Here is a 21,829-nt window from a genome sequence, read left to right as displayed (position 1 = left end):
ATTACATTTTTTCAAAAATAATACATTTTTTAAACAGTCATCTTCTGATTTTTGAAGAATACAGAATCTTCTAGATGATTTTAAGATCTACAACAGCTGTAAAAATGCTTCCCTGGAAAAACATTTAAGATTTCCCTTGCTTTTTTCTGGAGTGCATTGCGCAGTCACACTGCTGTAAGGTGAATTCAACAGATGCCAGATTTGTATTTATTCTCCTAGGGACTCCAGTACAGTAGCTGATGAAAATGCAGAAATTAGTATTCTGGTCTCTCATTCTAGGAAGTTTAACTTTGTTATTGACAGTCTTGGCCTAATATTCTGAAATTAGAAGATTCATAATTTATTTGGTCATTCATAGAAAATCTGAAAATTTGCTGTAAGTGTTCAAAGTGCTAATTTGATTTTGCATTTCTGTTCAAAGATTTTTTTCAAGAGATAGGATTTACAAAGCAGCAAATATTCTGCTGCAAATAGAAAGAAGGAAATATTCTAGGGATCTAGACCATCTTCTAAAATTTATTTAAGACTTGTTCTGAAATTCCTTATAGGCAGTAAAAATAGTATTTCAAAAAAATGGATTAAGCCTGAATTTTTAAACTGATTTTCAAAAAATTTATTGCTTTTAAGAAAGTTTCTTTGTCGTGCTTTAATAAAAATGGAATCATTTTCATAATAACAGCTATGGTGTTAGATGCTCTAATTTCAAACTGACAAAGGATTTCTACTTCAGTTGAAAGAATTTCAGTTTTACAACCAGTATGAACAGAACAGGATGAAAAGAAATGGGTATATTTCAAATATTTTTATATGATGGGTGATGACATGAGAAAAAACTTTTATTCATTGCATTTTTGTTAGATAATAAGAGCAGACAGCTTAACCTTTTTGTTCTGTGTTTGAGTTTGGAGAGTATCATCTCAAGTAGCTCAGACAACCACTCTTCACAATTCTGTCAAATCTTTCTATCTAGTGTAATTTTAATAGCCTTTTATGAAACAAAGAATAGAAAAAATTACATAGTTTGCTAATAGGGCATATTCACTCGTACCTAGTATATGAAGAAAGAGGATTCCCTTCCCCCAAATGAAAACACATGGTTTATTGAAGAATAAAAGACTGGCCGAGGTGGGAAAGGATCTCTGAAGATGGTGTTGTCCAGCACTCTCCAGGTTCACCTACAGTAGGTTACTCAGTCATGTCCATTTGGGCTTTGAATTTCTCCAAGGACCGAGACTCCACTCTGTTACTAGGCTTTATGTAGAGCAAGGGGAAGGCAATAGTTTGTTTGACAGACTATGTGGAAGTAGGAGATGGAAAGAAGTCTGACAAAGTCTTGGATCTCCACTGGGGGTATCAGTGGAGAAGATTTGCGAGTCCTAGGTGACCAGGCCCTTCACCCTGCCAAGGCAGGAAGGATTTTGAGCTCCTAACTCCACACTTACCCAGCAATATCAGCACCACGATAATTCAAGGACCAGACAGACCCACCTATCTTAGATGGTGTGGAGTGAAGGGTCAAATAGGGTTTGGGAGGGTTTTTTCCCCTAGTATGTAGTAAACGCATCATTCATTAATAACAGAGACACTTTGCCACAGCTTAGAAGTTTGGGCAGACCACAAACTGAATGAAGGACAGAATTACTCTATCCCTCCCCCCCCTCCTTGTGTTAGTTCCTCATGTTCAAAGGATGACAACTTGTTAGCTTACACAGCTAAAAACATCCTCACACACAAGAAGAAGCAGGGGGCACACTGTAGTGGGAGAGATCCTCAGTCACTCCATCAGACCCATGGAGACCCATCCCACCCACCCCTAAGCTGCCCAAGGGAACCTCAGTCCATTGGCTGGTGGACTCCCATCACCAGTAGCCAACAGGAAAGGGTCCCCATGAACCCATGTACTGAGGGGAGGCCACAGTCAGGGCCATGGGCACCACCTGCCATGGGCAGGGTAAGGGTACTTCAGGACAGCACAGGAGTTATTATGGAACATTCTGGGAAGGATGAGGAAAGGATCAAGGTGTTTTGGAGAGAAGCAAATGGGAAAATAGCAAGATAAGGGGATGAAAGGGGACAATCTTATGTAAGAAAGGGCTGGTCAGTGCACCACCCTGGTGTGCTCTCTGTGTGACACACAGTCTGTCCTGGCCTCTCACTAAACCTCATTTCTAGCCATCTGTCTGTGTGAGATGCTCTGTCTTGTGTGCAGGGGCATGGGGGCAGTCACAGTGACAGCCCCTGGGGTGGGGCTTTGTCTGTGGTGCCATGGACTGGAGAGACTGAATTGGCTGCTGGAGAAACGAGAGGGTCCAGGCCATCTTCCTGAGCTACTGTGGGGTCTTGGGATCAGCTCAGCTCCATGTATGTTTGTGTCTATGGGACACATGCTCACCTGGCTGCTGGCTGGACATCAGCACACAAAGCTGCAGCAGCATCCCCTCTGCCAGGCCACTGCTCTGGCAGCTGCTGTTAATACTGTTCAGCAAGCCACCACAGAGGAATCTTTCATAAATTGTGAATAGATTGAAGTCTGCAGCACTTCAGATCTTCCAGGTAGGTATTTTCTCATTAAGTCCTGGGAAGGCAAACTGTCCAGCTTTGCTGTAACACACAGGCGGGGCTGCAGCACAGCACCCAGAGCATCCTCCTGAACCTGATGTAAAAGAAACCTTCATTAAACTGTTCTGATGCCCGACAGATGGCATTCATTGCAACCTTTACATCAAAATACCAACCCTTGGATTCTGTTGCTAATTTATTTCAAAGGTCAAGCAAGGATTTGTGTGCCCTTAAGGAATTGATTGTTTTACAGGAAGCTGTGGTTCAGTATTCAGATAACCCCACATAGGCAAAATGCTGCAATTTTCCCAGTTAAACTGTATCTGAACACCAATTACAAAACTGATTATTAGCTGAAGATAAGCCATGTCTTATTCCATGAAGAAGACTAATTGTTTCATTTCAATTAAAATGAAGACACTTGGGTCCATATTAAGACCCCAACAAGAAAAAGTAAGCAAATTAGTTTCACTGAGAAATGCAGATACTGCATACCTGAAATCATCAGATTTGAACAGTCCAGGCTAAGTCAGCAATTTTAATAATCAAAATGGAAGCATCCCTTGAAAAGTCCTTCTATAAAGCTAATTCAAGGAGCAAATGAAAACCAGTCTCTGCATTTTAATATCACTAGCTGATTGCACTAAGCTCTGGCCAGAATCAAATCCTTTTTTATTTTTTCTAAATATATAAGTTCTTTTGTCTGACAAGCATTCTAACAAGCTATGCAAATTTCATCCAACACTAAACTGCTCTTTCTTTTCCATTCACAGCTGTACTTAATAAAAACCAGAGTGCTCCTTGCATAGAGCAGAGCTCACATGGACATGAAAATGTCTACATTTTATATTAAACAAAACCCAAACGTTTAAAATTATTTGTATATGTGCCAAGGAAGTTTTCTTATTGCTGGCACACGCTTAAAGACAATGATTTGCTTTTAGACTCCAAAATGCAACATTGTATATTCATGCAGGATCCTACTGAATAATCAACTGTGGCTACAAGTAGACAAATGTTTTACCCACCTCTAAACTGTGTTTGTGAGGTATCTGCTACCCATTGACACCTTGTTCCTTTTCCTCTGCACTATGAGCCTCTTAAACTACAGTGTCTGATTCCCAGTGACCCTGACCTTCAGGAGCATACCCTTAAACCCAATATTGTTATTTACTTTCTATATTGTAATTTCTATATTGTCATTGTTATTTGCTTTCTATAAAACCTGTGTAAGCTATATGATTATGTGGGTACAGCATAAATAGGCAAAAAGTTGCCTATAGATAAATGGTAGAATTTTAAAAGACCAGGCTAAGGCCTTTAAATTGGAGAAACTCCCATAGACTTCACACTTCAGGAAAAACAGATTAATTGGGTGGCACTTGGAAACTGATAAGGACCCTATGAACTTTTCTGAGTGTAGATTACCTGATATGGCACTGAATAACTGAGAAACTTGCTGTACAGTAGAGTATGACATTGAAGTCTGGGGTTATTTTCTACCCTCAGAAAATTTTCTGATTGATTTTTTTAACTGTATTTGGTTCCAAGCAGTTGATCCTCCTCCATTTAATCCAAAATGGAACAATCCTCTGATAAAATGCACCTTGCTAATATATCTATGTATGTATTATTATAGCCATGTAAGCATATATTTAAATAAAATGCGCATTACACATTTATATCATTTTCATATATTTTTTCATATATCTTTATATACAAATATATATAAGATTTTCCATAGCTCCAACTTAAATACTGCAAGAAAAAGTTTCATCAAGCTTTCTACTTCATCAAGATAAAATTCATCACCAAGCAAAGAGAAATATCATTCTTATATTACAGCTACATTTTCTGTCTTTCTTTGAAAAGCACTGAAGCGTTTTAATACAAGTACTATGAAAGACCCTCTCATTTTTCTCCCAGTCTTCGTCTTCCAGGCTTCCTTTGCTTACACAGGGAATTTTTAGATGCCTGCTCAGTGCTAATGTGGTACTGAAGATTATTAGTTGTAGCTCATTGAAACTCTTCAACTGGATTTATTTACAAATTTAGCAGTTTTGCTTCTTCTGTACAAGTCCTGAAAGACTGCCAACAGCCATGGTTTGTCTTTTAGGTGTTTAAATCTACAAGACATCAAAGAAATTTGTCCTTGCTGGAGATGTTCAATGCATAAAAAAAGATTAAATTCTACATATACCTCCACTGAGGTCTTTGAATTGGGTATTGCTACTGACCTCAGGTATCTGTTAGAGGAACTCAGAGCTCTTACTGTCTCAAGAAACTGGCAATGTCTGGAGATCTTAGGGAAAAGGCCAACTGGAAGGCCGAACATCCTTCTTATTTCACTTGCAAGCAGCAACACCTCATCCTATAACCCCTTGAAAACCTGCTAACTCTATCATTTTCATCTAAGGTGATAACTAGTATTGGTTTCATAAGGCCACAGCCTACACAGAAGACTTTAAAAAGTTTTTCAGTTTATGCTACATCAGCCTTTGCTTGACAGAATGGGAAAAGGTACAGAGGGTAAATAATGGATATGAACCTTCTCTAAGAAGCAGCAGGCCACATCTGGCCTCAAGAATCTTTGCTTCAGATTGGTATTGTGATTGTGCATTACTAACCAGTTATTGCACTGGAAAATTATCTGGGTCTGTTGATGTTTAGGTGGGATCAATTTACTGAGTCAATGCTGAGATGTCTGATAAGACAGGGAATTCCTCTGACTAAATGCACATCTCTTGCCCAGCCTGCATTCCCTGAGAATCACAAAATAGGAAAAGGACAATGCAGGGCAGCTTCTATGACCTTAACACAAATCAGGGAAGGAGAACAGAGCTCCCTTCATAAAATTATCTAACATCCTGGTTCAGTGCAAGTCATCTGGCTGACTGGCTGGTCCCATGTTCCTACATGCACCTATTTAGCAGGTGGTACCACAAAAAGTAGGGACTGGTGATGCACAGGGAGAGTAGCTCTTACAAGTTAACACAGAAGGATTAGTTTAAGTTTAGCTTTTGTTGAAGATAGAAGGCTGGTCCCAGTAAACATATTAGTAGATGAAAAGCTGAATAACTGGCCTGAGGAGTCACTGGTAAGTAAATACACCACTCCCCAGATGCTGTAGAAAGATCATCTAGTTTTACTGTTCCTACTTTATTATGTAAAAATTCCCCATCTTTATTATGTAAAAGTTCCCCACTGAATGGAAGGATGCAGTGTAACAAAAAATATTGAAAACTACAGAAAGTGTAAAATTCCCATCTATTACTTCTGAACAGTTGGGATAGGCTGAAGCAGCAAGGAGTTACAAGTACATTCCAGCTAATAACAGGAAGACTGGGTTCCCATACAAGAATTACTGTAAGACAATGTACAAGTGTCTGGGAAACCTACCATGCCTGAACTTTGTTTGGAATTCAGCTGAAATGGATGGAGCGATGCAGAGGAAACTGTACGAATTGCTATTTCCTTCAGAATGGATGGCAGATGGATTTATCATGCTTGTAGAGTACTGATTTTTTCAGGCATACAATGTCATATATCATGTCATTCATGGCATGGATCATTAAATCTGTTCCTAGATATCATTCTGTAGCAAAACCCCAGCTCATAAGCTTGGTTTGAGCATGTGCTCACAAATCACAACTTGATATTTCTAACTGTTATTTTTAATCAAACACAACTGGCTTGTTCCACTTTTTTTTCATGTCTCTCAGTATCAGGCAGTGATCAGAAGCAAGATTTTATTGTTTTCCAATCTCCATATTTTTTTTCCCATTAGATTGATAAGTTAACTCATTCTGGCCCACAAAGAAACATTTATTCTTTCTGTTGTGGTCCTGCTGATTATTTCACATTGGAGCTTGAATGCAAGAAAGATGTTTTGGTGAAATGACAAGGCAAACCTCACTGTGCAATTCAGAACAGCCATACTTCACCTAAGCCAAACTTTTCATCTTGTACTAAGTATTTATTTATCTTCATCATCAATGTGATATCACTATCAGCTAAAAAAAAACAAATGAACAAACAGAAAAGAACCCCCAAATAACCCAAACCGAAACAAAAAAAAAAACGTAACCAACCAAACAAAAAACCCCAAACAAAGAAAAAACCCCTAACATTTTAAATGCTTACATCCAAAAATAAATATAAATACAAATCAGGCTTTCAGAGTCCTGCATCTTTCCTGATGTGTGCAATTATTTCAAGGAAAAGTAAAACTTAGAAACTGTTGTGGTACTCTTGCTGTGAATATTTGTATTCTGTAGCGGTTTTCCTCAGATGATGTAGATAAAATCTCTCCAAAACCATTTGTCTGAGAAAAACATATTATTTTTAAACATGTTCATTTCCAACTTGTGTAAGGCAGATTATTTGGAGTTCCTGATCACACCTACTGTCCCTGCAGTGACCTTGCTCAGTCAAACCTGGCACTGGCTCCTTCTTACTCATGAGCAAGAGGTGCCAATAAACAGGCTGAGCTGCAAAGTACTCGGAGAAACTGTAGATATTGCAGATGCAAGCACTCAAAAGATATATTTTTAAAATTACATAGAAGTTCTGATTCTGGTTTTATAAAAGAAAAAAAAGTATATATATATTTTTAATCTGAAAGCGGCCTAGTCTCTTGCTGGTTAGAAATTCCCAATCACATTAATGGACAAAATGGATATTGAAAATCACCATTGAAAATCTGAATTTTTGTAGACTCCTCATGTGTTAATTTACTCAATGTTGGGCATGCTGGAGTGTGTGATGCATCACCACAAAACCCAAAGAAATAATTGAGTGGGATAACACGGAGAGGAGGAACAATATGATTTTCAGGAGAGATGTTAGGTTGAAGGAACCCCTGGGGCAGTAAACCTGATAGGAACAGTGTAAAGCTGTGATAACCAACTCCCTTTGACAGTCAGGTATCACAGAGGGTAGAATTTATCTTATTAATTGAGGAGTGGGTCAAGTAACATGTTATAAACTATTTTTTTGCCCTTTCAAAAATCTTCTCTGCACTTACTACTGTGCTGAAGAAATCCTAGATTGCAGAGAAACAAATGCTCAAAGACTTGCAGGAATTAAAGTGCAATAGCATTACTGTGGTATCTTATTTCTAAAGCTGTATTTCTTAGCAGAACTGGCAACATGATAGAGAATATAGCACTTAGTTTAATGCTGCTTTCAAACTGTAGAGAAGCTCTGGATTAGTTTTGTTTTGATCTAGTAAGCAAGATGGTTTCTAAAACATAAAACCAGCTTCTGCTACAGTTTATTTCTCAATTTGATTTTCTTTTTAGTTTTACACATTATCATAAGTGATCTTAAAAATATTACTTGTGCAGCTTTTGAAGCAGAAAATGACATTAGCCAGAAAGACCTCTTGCAAGAACTGTTCTACAATGAGACAGAAATAGCAATACAGTATTTATATACAGAATATATAAAGCAACAAGATTCTGAAGTTACAAAGATTTTGCATTTAAGTTATAGCTTTAAAGAAAAACAGAAATTCCAGGGTGGTAGAATGGTCTGAAAGCTGGGGTGAAAATTCATCATAAGCTGGAAAACAGGTTAATTTGGGTGCTGTTCCTTCTGGCTTTGTTTCATGGAACTGACCATGCCTAGAGGCTACAGCTTCAGTCTCTGAAGCTCAAAAAGACTTTTATATGACTGCAATTCAGCAAAGCTGGTGTGTACATGCTTAAGTTAATTTCTTGAAGTAATGTGGTTTGGTAATGTTGTCACTTAGGACAGCCTATGCTTCATCCAAAATGCTACATTCCAATATCTTTGATATCAATCTAGTGGGTATTAGTTTCTTCTCTTTTATCTTTAGTGTTGTTAGCACTTACATAGCCATGCAAGGAGCTAGACCATGGAAGTAACTTGATGAAAATTAATGAAAAAGAAAAAAAAACACAATCATCTGAGCTGGTAGGAAAATCTGGCTGAGGGAAGGCAGGACCACCCTGTTCCCTGACAGCACAGTGCTGAGCTTGTTCAGCTTCACATTGTTTCATTTGGAAGAAAAATCTTTATCACAAAGCTGTTAATTTTAACACTTGGTTTAGCTAACTAAGAGGAAGGAAGGAAGGAAGGAAGGAAGGAAGGAAGGAAGGAAGGAAGGAAGGAAGGAAGGAAGGAAGGAAGGAAGGAAGGAAGGAAGGAAGGAAGGAAGGAAGGAAGGAAGGAAGGAAGGAAGGAAGGAAGGAAGGAAGGAAGGAAGGAAGGAAGGAAGGAAGGAAGGAAGGAAGGAAGGAAGGAAGGAAGGAAGGAAGGAAGGAAGGAAGGAAGGAAGGAAGGAAGGAAGGAAGGAAGGAAGGAAGGAAGGAAGGAAGGAAGGAAGGAAGGAAGGAAGGAAGGAAGGAAGGAAGGAAGGAAGGAAGGAAGGAAGGAAGGAAGGAAGGAAGGAAGGAAGGAAGGAAGGAAGGAAGGAAGGAAGGAAGGAAGGTTGCATGAAGTCATGCAAGTGTATTGAATTGTAATGGCACTAAGTGAGAAAATTATAAATAACGGTAAAAGTCCAGCAAGTTGAAAGAAATGTGCTAAGAAAAATTATCAGTCAGACTTTAATACCCTTTCGATTACAGCCTTGTGATCTGAGCAATACCACCTGCCATGAGGAACTATAGCCAGATCAGGCTTTAGTGTTATTAATAAAACGTGATATTTTGTCTTGTTTCAGTGTTCATAGCAAAATATGCAAGCATTTAAATATGTAATTAAATGTTACCTGCCACCCCTGCTGGCTGCACTGTAAATAGTGCCAATTTCTCAAGAAATTTTCTTTGAGTAATGCTATGCTGCAGTCAGCAAATTATTTCTAAAACTCTGCAGTCAGAAGAAGTATGCCATTTTGAAATGAGGTAGAAATTTTAACAACTTTATTAGTTGCCAGAAGTATATATTACCATGTTGAATTTTGAGGAAGGCCTCTGAACAATTTTCCAGAGAAGAAATTCTATCTGAGCAACCCATTCCAGGTTCTCCATAGACTCTACAGAACTTTACTGCACACAGGAGGGGTGTGTTTTTATTGCCAATAAAACCATGATTTCATTAAGCATCTTTATGATATACAACATTACATAAACCTTTTTTTCACTACACAAGTTCCCACTGGGATCAATTGGGCAAGTATCCAATCCCCAGACTAAGGATTGTCTGTAATAAACAGAATATGAAACAGCAGAAAATATTTGTATTTCAAATGTATTATAATTTTTATCTAGTGTCTGGCATCGTCTTGGCATTGCCTTTTTAAGGATCCTGGTTCTCCACTGAAGTACAAAGTGACAGTTCCCTAACCCAAAAAGGCCTCTGAACACTCTCAGGAGTGTCTCAGGGCTCTTCCACCCTAAAAGGATGCTGAGGATTGCAAAAGTTCCATGACAAGCAGAAGGGAAGAATTCAGGGCAGCAGAACTCAGCCAGCAGGAAACACCTTTTTTGCTCATACTTCCTGAGAAAAAAGTAAGACAGTACTAAATTAATAGTACTGTGCTGGATTATTTTAATGCACACTCCACTATTCTTCCTGTACAGTATATTTATTAGGATATCAGGAGGTATCTATCAAAATCCTGTTAATATCAGGGATTCAGGCTCTCTTTACCTTTTCGTGGAATTATACAAAATTAAAATACTGCACATACATTCTGTGTAAGTGGCTTACTTACCGTGATGGAGTCAGTCTTGCCCAGCTTCACATAAGCTAAATTAATTATATTTTCCATATGCATGCTGTGTTTTGAGGTCTCTCATGCCTTTGAAAGTTGCTCCTGACTCCTTTAGTCCCTGATTCTATCAAATTATTTTCTTTCTGGCACCTGCAGCTTCCACTACTATTAGATCTCTTTTTATTTTATAGCTTGGATAACAGTACTGTATGTCTTTGTAGGCAGCATTTTGATCACCTCCTGAGGCATCCTCTCATCATAGCTGTACAGGAGGAGGAATAGCTCTGATGTTTGCAGACACTCTCATTCTTATAATGACCAAAATGAAGAACAGAAATGAGTACAGCAAAAGAATTAAGATGAGAAATAGAACAGTAGCAGATAAAGCTTACTTGATCTAAGGTCCAAGGAACTCAGTAAAAGTCAGTTTCCATTTCTTCACTCCATTGCACAGTACAAAGAAGTAATATATTTATTCAAATTACATTTCATACTGGAAGCTTGGAATTTGTGTAAACCATGGGATCTCTTTGTAGACAGCAAAGGTGAGATTCAGGTGACCAGGTGTAGATGTCCATAATGTAAGCATCTACAACTGAATCAAAGATAAACCCATATACAACAAAGTGAGAGAAACTGGCAAGCTAAAGAGGATATTTTTACATTTAGTCAGAAGAATTATGGCCCAAAGCTGCTTATTTCCTTATATCAGTTTGAATAGGATCCTTAGTACCTGCACTATAGACCTTCAAAAACAGTTGAGATAAATATAAGAGTCAAAGACTGAGATGAATCCCTCTGAGGTGAGTGAATCCTCTTATTCAATCAGATTTCAAACCTCTGATGAAGTACCTCCTGGAGAAAGATGTATGTGGCTGGAGGTATTTTTCTCTGTTCCTGTCTTCCTTTACTGAATTCAGTAGTAAAACATGGCTTCTGCCTTAGAAAGTAGTGCATTATCTTGACCAATATATTTCATAAAGAATATGACTTTTAAGCACTAAAATTTTGTATCTAAGTCTATATTTAAATTATTTTCTTCCTCTGCTTTCTTCAGAGTTACTGAGTTCACCTGGCTGTCTTTGTTTTCTTATGGAAAGCATATGTTCCCAGCACTTACACCTAAACTGTCTTTATTTTGTTTTTAAGAGGTCCACTGAGGTTGAGAATATGCAGTGTCATTGTAATTTGATACATGTGAACAAACAACAAACCATGGAATGGGAAATAATGTAAACCAGATGCAGTGGTAAATTCTGTGCAATACTGTAAACATGGTACCCAGAGGTCAGTATGAAGTCTCGTGCAGCATCTTTGCCATTTTTCTGTATGCAGACAAAAAGTTAATACTTAGTATTTTCATGAATGACACTAAAAGGGAAGTGGAAAAAAGGAATGGACTGTGTGAGAAAGTTCATTATAGATCCTCAGTCAGAAGGACACTGAGAGGTTTGAGAACCGGGCCAGCAGAAATCACATGGAGTTCAGTAATCGAAGCACAAATCTGTGTGCACAGGTGAACTAACCCTGTCCACCAGTACAAGCTGGGAAATGACTGAGTAGCAGCTATGCCTAAAAGGACAAGGGGTCACAGTCAGAACCAGGCTGAGGATAAGCTATATGCTGTCAGAGCAAATACTGCAAACTTCATCTTGGGATACCTCAGGGTGACTGGCAGCAGCAGAAGAGGTGTTGTGCCTCTATATTTACCACTTACAAGTCAACACCAGGAATCCTGTATCCAGTTTTAGCCCCACCTAGTTCAAGAAAAATATTGCGAAACTGTAGATAGTTCAGCAGAAATCTTTCAGGATGGTTAAAAACCTAGAGTTTATGTCCCACAGGAAAAATTAGAGGAAGATGGGCTTATTTTGCTGGGTGAAGAGGAGGCTGAGAGAAAAATCTAGTGGTTTTCAGCAGCTCCTTGAAGGAGACTTAGAGAAGCAGCAGAGTGAAACTCTTCTTGGTAGCAACAGATGGTGCAACAAGGAGCAGTCACAGTTTCTGGCTTGAGACATTCTACTTGGACATGAGGAAAATCTGTTTCACTGTTACAGCACTGCAGCTCTGGCCCAGGCTCCTCAGAGAGGCTGTCAAATTCTTATCCTTGGAGGCTTTCAAGGCTCAGTAAAGCCATGCAGCCACCGATTAATGTCAGCAGCTGTCCTGCTTGGAGCAAGACACTGGAGAAGAGGGCTACAGAATTTCCTTCCAACTATTTAAGTGACTCTCTAAGACTTCCATGCAGTACTTATGAGTATGAAAAGAAGGAATGAGTGAGGAATGAGTCAGCTAAGCACTTTCAAAACCTTTTAAGATGATACCAGTTATGAAAATGATAACTGATTTTTATCCTCTTTTTCTGCTTCTTTCTTCCTGAGAACATCAAGTAATAGGTAAGACACAAAACAAGTGGAGGTCAGTTGCCTTAACACTGGTATTCAGGACCACATTTCTCAGATGCCCTGCACTATCTGAGACACCAAGCTGAGACTGGTAAATGTGAAACAAAATCTACAGAGTCTCAAGACCTACTGGGGAGGCTGCTTGAAAGTTCTGTTTAGAAGGCTCTATCCCACCCTGTTAGTCAAGTAATTTATTTTAAGTCTGAGAAAGTAGTGCTGGAATAGTTAGAATAACATTTTGGTTAAGCTTTTTTGTTTAAATGTATCAGTTGTGGCAAATATTTAATACTAGCAATAATTTGCTACTGATGATTAAAACATAAAACTGTAATAGCTCATTTAAAACCATTGCAGGGTATTAGGCCACTTCCTTCAAGTATTTGTCATCAAACAGCATCTGAAAAAGATTTATGAATATCCTGGAGAGCACTACTACATTTTAGCATCTATTTTCCTTTAAACTCATAATCTGTGTATTTAACACTAACACCAGCAATTATTAAAAAGTAATTCACATTAATAATAGTAATACTAGAAATTTGGGAAGATAACGATACAGCATTGTCTGGGCAAGGTTATAATTTGCTGATGTGCAATTCAGAATTTGAAGGAGAAATTAAACAGAAAAAATCAGAAAACAAACGTGGCTTTTTGTTATCAACATACTTTGAGTGTTAAGAAGGCTGAAGTTGCAGTGGTTAAGACATAAAGAAAATAGTTATTATGAAAGCCTCAAATTCATGATGAATTAGATAAAGAGCTGTTATTATGCCCAATCTCCAGAGGGAAAAGGGATTTGAGAGCTGCCAAAGACTTCAAGGAAATACAGCAATTTAGCTAAGAAGTGGGGAATGATAGAATTTTTCATTATTAATGTTTTTCTTCCTTTTTTTTATTTTCCTAAAATATAAATAATCCAGAGACCAACAATGACACAAAGATTTAACTCAGTCACTGATTATTATACCCAGCAGGAAGCACAAATGCAGATAAGCTGGTACACATACGTACTACATAGCTGTCAGCTGTGCTTATTTAACCTTTTTCTTTTTTTTTTCTTTTTTCCTTTTTCTTTTTTCTTTTTTCTCTTTTTCTTTTTTTTTCTTTTCCTTTTCCTTTTTCCTTTTCCTTTTTCTTTTCCTTCTCCTTCCCCTTCTCCTTATCCTTCTTCTTTTTCTTCTTCTTTTTCCTGGTTATTTCTATTATGATTTGGTTAAATTAAATAAAAGAAAGTATTCTCACTGAATCTAGCTAGGGTCTTTGGTTTGACCAAGTCTTCTTAGAGTAATATATTAGACCAAAATAGTGTGAACATCATTTTCATTGCCTGGACTTTGGAATGAAAACCTACAAAATACCCAACACTATGGATGACTCTCAAAGACACTAACATCCTAGGAAAGGGCAAAATGACAGTGTACAAAGCAAGGACATCTCCTCAGATAGGAATACTAATAATTAAACATCACAGTTGAAACAGCAATATAAACATCTGAAGCTGTGTACAATCACTAAACCAGTGTTTGCTTTTGAAAACTTCTCTTCAAAACTCCAGCAGTTAAAAGCAGCTGCTAACTTTCAGTGCCCTTTAGCAACAGCATTCCCATCTTTAGGGAATTGAGATTGATTTTCCACAGCTCCCAGTGTAAAGACCTTTTGCCTGGGAGCGTATAATGATACCAAGGTCAGAGGATTTGAAGGCAGCAGCTTTTATAGGGTTAGACTTCAGCTGTGTGGTGTTTACAGCTACAATTAATATCTGCCATTTCACACCCTGGAGTCACCTGCAGTTTCAAAACAGATTAAGCAAAGTGGTCTCAAGCTCATGGGGGCAATTCTCTGAAGTGAGTATCAGACTCAAGAGAGTCTGGCAAGAGGCAATACATAAAGCAAAGCTCATAATGAATCATGAGCACGTTCAGTGCTGGATCTGAAGTCTTTGCATGGTACAGCCAAATATGTGCTGTCCTCTTTGTTCCTAATACTAATGCTTTTGGGGGAAAGTGGGCTTATGCTAAGGAAGAAAAGAAGTTGAACTGGTTGATGGATGGGCTTTTGGAGAGAGAGCTCAGTTGTATTTGCTTTTTAAGAATTATTCAGGGTCCCATTTCTCATTTTTTCTCAGGGTCCCACACCATCAGAAACAATTCTTGCTATTAGACAAACAGTTTAAACATACCTTGTGTCCTTTCCACTACCATTTTTCCCACTTATCTTTGAAATTCTCAGACTGTTGTACTGTGAAAGTAGGGTATCATTTAGCCAGACAAGGAGGAGATAGCTGAAGAAAAATCTTATACTGCACTATATAAACCAGTGTAGAGGAAGTGCTGCTCATACACAGTGTAATGAAACACCCAAGAACACACAGAAGCAGTATACATTCTTGTCTTGATTGACAGGAGTCTTTCAAGCTTTGTATCAACCCCAAAGACCTTCATAAGAACATAATTACTGTAGCACACTTTCAAAATTTCCCCTCATCTTTCCTTCATCTCCTTTTTATCCTATTCTCTCTATCAGGCTATCTAAAGGCCTGAACGTTGAGACTTTTCTATGTACATTAAGGTGTTGTAGTCAAGATAGGGCTAAATACTTTCAGCATGTCAGTAGAAAGAAATTTTATTGAAAAAGAATTGAAAAGTAATTTATTGTATTCATGCAACCATAAAATGTTAAACACTGTAGGTGCAGCACTTATGTGATTGACTATAAATGAATAAATCAACTTATATATAAATCGTGGCTTCTGTAATTTAGCAAAGAGGCTCTAACAATGCCTTTAGTGGTCTTCTAAAGATGCTGCTATGGGTAAGATATTTATCCAAAGTGACTACCCAGTACAAGTCTTTGAATTGAAAAATATTAAAGTAGTACACAAATCCATGCAGATATATTTTTTGAAATGGATCTGCCAGCTGGAAAAGAGATGTAAATGGATAGGCTGAGAACTGCTAATCATTTGAACCACTTAAATAGTGGGAAGTTCTGGGCTTCATATTTAACCATTTTGCATCATGTTAATCTCTGCTGGCAGCAGAGTCAATAAAAGCTCTTCAGGGACTTTGAACACAATGTGGTTTTCCTAGCCAGTTAAATCTTCCCCATCCCCACTATCCTTATTATCCTCCTGAAAATTCATCTGACAATTGGAATAAATGTGTAATCGAGATCTGTGCTGCAGAGTGAATTTACTATGAAAACATTATACAGGAAACAGCCACAAGTGGAAACTCAAGTTTTCTATGAATTTCATGCAGTCCACATTGCTCTGAGGAAAGGGAGCCTTATCTAGGAAACAGGAATGTGTATCAGTCAGGAAATTATTTGACTTCCAAACGTATTTCTAATTCCAATTCAGTAGCCATAAGCACTTTCCTAAAAAAGAAAAGAAATCCAATTGCTAATAGCTGTGGGATTATCTCCAGTGTTTATTGCCTTTGTTCATCCTGATTGAAAACAAGAACAAAACCTGACCACAGGTATAACTTCAAACAAGAAGTGGAAATGAAATGGCATAACCAGGAGGTAAGATAAGTTGGATGAAAAATAGCAATTTCCTCATAATATTTCTGTGTAGGCTGCCAAATCTTTCCCCAAAGGCACTTGCTAAGATGATGACTATAAGAATATAAACCTAAAAACCCACCTTCCTAAATCACTCAACCCTGTCTCTTGATGTTCTATTCAACCATAATATAAGTTTCTTATTATTATTTTTAAGACATTTATCTAAAAAAAAGTTGGGTTTCTGTCCCCAGTTGAAGGAGCTTTGTCAATCTCTACCAAAGCTTTAGTCTTTAGATGTTTAGAAAATGCCTTGTAAATTCTGGCCTACTTGTATTTATAACTGATTTATACCAATTTTTTTTTCCTGCCAGAAAAGTCTGAAAGTGAAAAAATGACTCTTACCCACATTGGAGAAATATCACCCTATGTTTTACAATGAGAAAACATCAATTCCTTTTGTTTGCAACTGACCTTTAAACCATTACTCCAATTTATTAAAGTTTATCACACACACACACACACAAAAAAAAAAAAAAAAAAAAAAAAAGGAAAAAAGGTTGCCTTTTCAATATACTGCACACACCAGTGAGGCAATTGGGGAAGGACTTGTTATAGCCTCCTCCAGACTTCCAGACTTCCAGACTTCCTTAATAAAGGAGTCATTCTGTATATCTTCTAAATACATTTATGCTATCAATCTAGTTTCCAAAGCAGACAACTGTCAGTTTGTCCTCCTGAAACTGATCCTTTAGGTATGATAATTCATATTCAGGAAGGAGTGGGATATGAGGAAAAAACTTCAGTGGTTCTACCAGTCAGCAGTGGTAGACAAGACAGAGAAGAGTTTGCTATGCTCCTCCTCTACTTCTCCACAGTGCTTAGACATAGAAAACCTGTGCCTGAGTGGGCAAGTGATCCTGGGCAGCATGGCAGCACATTTGATCATTCAAAATCCCATAAAAACAGATTTGTTTTGGAAGAAAACTTACCAGCCAGGTTGATGCCCAGATAAAAAAAAAAGCCTTGTGGGCTTTTTTTCTTTTCAGGCTTTGGGGGTTTTAATCCCCAGTTCTCAGTTCTCTCCCTTTTTCTCCTCACCCTTCTTCTTCCACTCCCAGAATGTGCATTAAGTTCACAAAAAAAGGCAAGGACTAGCAGAACTGGGGGTGCCCCAAAAAAAGGCAAGTCAGATTCCTGATGACAGGGCAGAATCTATCCAGGAGGGAGCCTGGCCGCTGCTTGTGGTTATATTCAGTTATTTGAACACCATCCTTTCCCTTCTTCCTTGTCAGAGGAGACTTCTGCACAATGTCAGGACAATCGCCTGTGTTTAAGAGTAGCAGTGAGCCATTAATACCCAGTTTTCCTCTCTCTTTTTATCTTTTCAGGATCCTGCAGTTCTATGACTGATATCCCATGTGTTGGGGAGATGTGAGAAGACACTTCAGCAGAGGTATGTGAGTAGCAGTGTGTGGAAAGCTCGAAACACCTCCAAACACATATTTCTGTCCTTTTGAAGCAGGTACTAAGGGATACCCTTGTTCCTGTCCTTGCTGTCTGGGACGTCAGTTGTTTCATCAGTACCACAGAGGAACTTTTTCTACAGTTTTTTTTCTGAAATGGGAGAGTCTGTTCTTCTCTCTCTGCCTTTTGGAAATACTACAAGTAAAAGGAAAAAGGTGCAAGCAGTGATGAGTGTAAAGGAGTAAGCCCTGCTGGTCAGTGGAGACAGAGATACTTTTCTTCGTGGGAAACAAGAATTCTTGTCTTGAATAATTTATAAACTAGGTTTCTCCACCACAACTATTGTCCAGTCATACTCGACTCACCTGCTTTTGATTCCCTCAGTTGGATTAATTACCAGAAGAGAACAAGAGGAAAGAATCAAACTTGGTCTGTACATCTGCCCTCCCAGCCACCTGGCCCCCACTCTGTTTCCAAGATTTATGTAGTAAGATCCTGTCAATAGCACAGGTCTGCATCAAAGGTCACAATATTTTAGTACACCAGCTGTAATGCTGCACTGCAAGCTATCTCATTTTGTGAAATCATAGTACAATTAATTGCTACATTAAAATAGAATTTGCATAGGGGTACTTATGACATTCCCATTAAAATCACATTAGTTCATCATGATTAACAGTCTTTTACTGAGCATGGAACAAATTAATCTGTGAATGCTTTGTTATACCTGTGCCCAGAAAAGCAATTTGGAAAAGCAGATAGGGGACATGTATTTTTTCTGTTGTGAAATGATTGTTCAGCATCTGTTTCAAAGGAGAACATGCAGCAAGTGAACCATGTGCAAAGAAGAACACAAGAAATTCATAACTCACAAAAATGGCCAATTAATTAAAAACTATACTTCTTTGTCTCTGAACAAATGTCTAAAAGGCAGCACCATTTTAAAAAATAGTTGCATTAGATTTTTTGTTTTAAAGCACTCATGCTAATTATTTGGATTTTGCTGAAAATTTTACTGTTCATCAAATGTATGCAGAGATAAATCACTGCTGAACACACAGTCCTTCACCTCTTTAGCCAGTGTTTAGATGTAATCAATTGCTGTGATAGTTTTGCCCAAGCTTTGCAGTGTCCAACTCCTGAAAGTGAGGGGAAATGCAAGAAAATGTAAGTTCCCTCCTGATTTAAGTTCCCACATATCACAACAGGCTTCAGCCTCTGGGAAAGAAAGGAAGGCAATAGGTTATGAATGTGTTCACTTGATTATCATATACTACACATTCTTCTAAAAAATCTGTCTTTGAACCTGTAGTTTCTTGCATTTATCTCTGACTAGAAAAGCATTTAGGGAGAGTTTGACCTAAAACTCTCCAAGGTCACTAAATGGTAAAAGAAAACCTCTGCATTTCTCTGTCATTCTGTTTTCTTAAACATTAACAGTTTCCATTCACATAGACTACTTCTAAATAGACTTTCTATGCATGATGTTTCACTTGTTTCATGATAAAGTTTAAAAGCTGTAGACTTAAAAGCAGTTAGATTCTACTCCATGATAATAACTGTTTGAGTCAGCAGCAACTTTGGAAGCCCACAGGGCAGATATTATCTCTCTCTTCTGTTTTCACAGAAACTTGGTATACAAAATCTATATATATAATGTAACAATATATTAGCATATATAATACAGAAAGATGCTTTTCTTTCTTGGATATTCTTGGTTAGTTATTCTTGTGCACACTAAATGCGGGTGGCTTTGTTATCTTATGTCCTTGTGAATTTGCCAATCCTTGGCTGCACTGTTCCTGCTAAAATTTTCTGATTCTCCATTTACATAATGACATCTTCTATTAATATTCCTGAAGGTGTTTTGAACATTTTTCTCCAAGTGTTCATGGAAAACAAGCAGATTTTTTTCCCACATAATACCCAGCAAATGTTACTGTACAGAAATATTCAGCCTTTTTTTAATGCTATCTAGCAGAGCATTCCTATATTATTTGGGTGGGCTGTATGTTCTTCTTTGTGAATCTTGTGTATAGAAAGTGAAAGGACAGTTGTTCAGGACAGATTTTTAAAGACAGGCTAAAAGCTTTTTTGGTCTAGAGCAATTTATTAGCCAGTCCTTTCATACTTGTAGCTACTAATGGGAAGCAATGACATGCCACAGGGAAGGAAAACCTCCACTCCTTGAGATTGCCACACATTGCTGGATAAGCAATGCTAAGCAAAAGCTTCAGGTGAAGATGAAGATCAGCTCACAGTCTGGAGCATGCTGCAAGTTGTGATTATTGTGCACAGGTCTGCACAGGCACTCGAGCATCCATCAGACTTGATTTACCTTTCTTCCTTGCACCCCCCTTATCACGCACTGGGCAGTAGGAAAGTCCAGGGCAGCTCAGGTGGAGGTGGATTGACAGGAAGTTCCTGAGTCACCTGCAAGGAGATGGGAAAGTGTAATGTGGTCTTCAGTTTTTTTACTCACAGGAGTAGGTCTGACTTTGATACTTTCTATGCTGCTTGCATCCTCAATTTTGAGAAAAAATGGTGACAACCATTCCAACAATGACAACTGTCCAGTGAGATTACCATTAGTACAGTTAATGTTTGAGTGCCGAACTTCTTCTGAAATGTATGAAGAAAACATTTGTCCAGCTCTGACAGAAAATATCCTCACAGAAACGGTATTATCGTACTAAAATATTTTGGTTCTATATTTCTTGCTGCTGGATTTTGTTTTAAACCAATGTATAGTTACTGCCACAGCCTTGTGACTTTATTCTCTGCCCCCTATGCAATGTGCCATCAGACAAACAGTGCACTCTGACAGAGAATTTTCTCACCAACTCTACAAATAACAGTGATAACATATTACAAATAACCAGAGTGAAAGAAATGCATTTGACTGCTCACAAAATTAGCATCCCCATTAGAAATTTGCCTCAGCTCCCCAAAAACCCTCCAACACATGCATGCTTACAAAACATGACACAGTCTCAGTCTATTCTCCACAGCACAGTGTATTGCTTGGCAGGTAATGTGCTTTGCTGCACTATTATTAGCTGTCTTGCTGCAATGCAGTATGCTACCCAGAGTTACTCTGCTGTATGCGACTCTGCCCTGCTCAGTCTCTGAATTCCCTGATTATCTTGAAATGGTAATAACACCATTTTCCAGCACAGGCCACAGCAGCAATCACACAGTTAACAAAAGCTGTGGCTGTCAAATTGCACACTGAGCACAATTATTTAAGCTGTTAATTGGAGTATAGCCTTTCTTCTTCAGATAACAACGATTAAAATTTGTGCTGATAGATAAGAGAAGGATTTAAAAGGGAGATTTTTAAATGTGCATTCAAGTCACACCTTTGAGGAGAACTTGCTGATAAGCCTGACAGTTTATCACTGCTGTAATAAGGATCAATGAAAGCAACACTGGTGTGAAACAGCAGCATCTGACAGACTGCAAACCACCACTGCATTTTCTAACAGCTCCTGTAAGATTTGTGCTGCTGTTCACCTGCAGATGGTCTAAGCACCTTTTATGTAAAATCAGCAGGCATAATGAGGCATTATTAAACACACAGCAGGAGCCTTTGTCCCCTTTTTTTTTTTCAGAAGAAAAGCTCCACTTGCTGAGCTGATGAAGCATTAAGGTTCATTAGCCCAGATTTTCAGAGGTGCTCAGGTAACTAACAGGTATTGATTTCAGTGAGCACTATGGATTTGAACACCAAGATGCTAAATCATTGTCACTATGTAGTGTCACTGTCTGCAAGGGTCATATACCATAATCTAATAATGAATCTGATTGTGCCCTTCACGGTAATATCACTATCATAAGAGAAGGTTTTTTGACTACATAAGCTTTGTCCCCATCAGCTGCTGGTGCAAAACAATCTCTTCCTCACCATAGAAGTCGAGTAAAATCCAAGAATATCACAATTTACATTTGCTCAGCTTGCTCTGCACTTAACCATCCATGAGCTGGATACACTGGTCCACACTCAGGAGCAGAGCCTCATCTGTGCCAGCAGCATCTGCTGCCCTGGCTGCTGGGGCTGAATAACCAGATGCTGGGGATGCAGGCAGTGCAGTGCTGACTGGAGGGGCCCACAAAGGGGATCTCTCCCAATCTGATATACGGAGGTCATAATGGAAACTACACAATTTTAAAATGCTGCAGAATTAACAAATCACCACGCCAAACT

This window comes from Heliangelus exortis, chromosome 1 (genome assembly GCF_036169615.1).
Source record: "Heliangelus exortis chromosome 1, bHelExo1.hap1, whole genome shotgun sequence".
NCBI lineage: Eukaryota > Metazoa > Chordata > Aves > Apodiformes > Trochilidae > Heliangelus > Heliangelus exortis.
Note: the sequence above shows the minus strand (reverse complement) of the source record.